The 1,678-nt window shown below is 43.2% G+C and overlaps 1 long non-coding RNA gene across 1 annotated transcript in view; it reads right to left on the reverse strand.

Annotated features, from left to right (window-relative positions):
* The window catches only part of LOC103470869 (uncharacterized), a 3,709-nt gene extending 2,482 nt beyond the window's left edge, over positions 1–1,227 (reverse strand). The window contains exon 1 of the long non-coding RNA XR_534546.1: positions 1,097–1,227. This is a non-coding gene — a long non-coding RNA (uncharacterized LOC103470869). The remainder of the gene's footprint in view (positions 1–1,096) is intronic.
* Positions 1,228–1,678: the final 451 nt, after the last annotated feature.

Below are 1,678 nucleotides of genomic sequence, written 5' to 3' on the forward strand. Positions count from 1 at the left end.
AAGAAGTTGCTCTTGTCTGTATGAACAAAAACTAAACTGAAAAAATTATAACTCAACATTTTACCATGAATATACTTTCCTCACTGGAAGGATGGCAGCATCATACTGTGGGCACGCATTCTAACTGGAGGGAGAGGGAAGTCAGTTGCAGTTAAATGGAAAATGGACGGAGCTGAAAACAGGCGGTTCCTGGAAGAAAACCTGAGAGAGGTGTCAAAAACCTGAGCTTGTGACAGAGTTTAACCTCCCAACTRGCTGTCCATCATGGGAGCTACAACAGAAGAGTTCAGATTAGAGCTGAAACATTTTAAAACGTCACCATCAAAGACCAAGGCAAGACTTGACATTATTCATATCGGTGTTATAAAACATGATCAATTTTGCAAGGAAAAAACAAGCAAGAATAAGCAAAACTGGTCTAGATATATTCCAAAAGAATATGTAGCAATAGAGTATGAGCAAACAGTGGATCGACAAAGTGTRTAAAATGCGCACGATGCCCTTCCCCTTTAAGTTCTGTTTGTGAAGACTTTTGATAACTTTTTGTGCATTTTCTTCCACTTTACAATTATCCACTACTTTGTGCTGCTTGGTCACATAAAATCCTAATAAAATCAAATAAAAACAAATCAGACAAACGTTTTTTATTTGCAGTGTGACGAAAATTTGAAAAGACCCAGGAGCCACGACTGCTTCTCCAAGGCACTTCAGACGAGACATATTTTACTGGCTGGTACAACCTGTGCCATCCAGGAGAGCGACTTTTACTACTACTAATCCGCGTACGACTGTCCGGGTGTGTGGGACACGTGTGCTTGCGGTGCTAACCAGGCCTCAGCGCATACTGTGCAGCAGAATAAACAAGTCTGTCTGTGTTCACAGGCAGCTATTAAAGCCATATAAAAAGTACACACACACACACATATATGCAATAACAGCACACGTCATGGCCCTCAGCGGCTCCGTGTCTCTCGGCATGGGTTTGACAACAGCTGACCTAAACTATCTACGGCTTGCATCTCCGCACAGATATATAGGAAGACATAAAACACTTGGCACGAGCTTAGCTGCGCAGGCACAGAGCAGCAGGGCTTACCTCGATGAAACCGCATACGATAAATACAGCGTAATAACATGCTGCTGTGTCTAACAGCCGTCCTTCACCGTCCCGCTTCGACAAAGCTGTCTTCACAGCGCAGTTGCCATGCATCATCTACCGCTGCAGAGTACGTCGACTGGAATCACTTTTTTTTTTTTTGTTGTTGTTTTTATTATTTTTCAAATCTCCTGGAGGCTTCATCTCCTAAGACGTGAAAAATCAGACACAAAACCGCGTCACGCCAAAACTCGTAAAGAGAAGTTTTACAGCCAACAGGCAGAGGGGGGGAAAAAAAMCCACCATGGCCCAGAATGAAGACGTCAACGCCGAGACATTGTAAATCAGAGACTAATGTTACCTATGTGGAGGTTTCAGTTATAGATTTATTCAGTCCTACTGATCCCAGCTGAGCGTATCTTTACTGCTGTTTTAGCGGTATKGCAGTTTTGTGCTTGCTCCATAGCTTAACATAGTGTGTGAGTGAGTGGTTGCGTGGATCTGGGCTCGATGCACATGATTGCCTTTGTTTCTCAGTGTCTCTATGTGCATTTACATGTGCGCTCCATAKACTCCATGTGC

Source organism: Poecilia reticulata, linkage group LG10 (genome assembly GCF_000633615.1).
Source record: "Poecilia reticulata strain Guanapo linkage group LG10, Guppy_female_1.0+MT, whole genome shotgun sequence".
NCBI classification, from domain to species: Eukaryota; Metazoa; Chordata; class Actinopteri; order Cyprinodontiformes; family Poeciliidae; genus Poecilia; species Poecilia reticulata.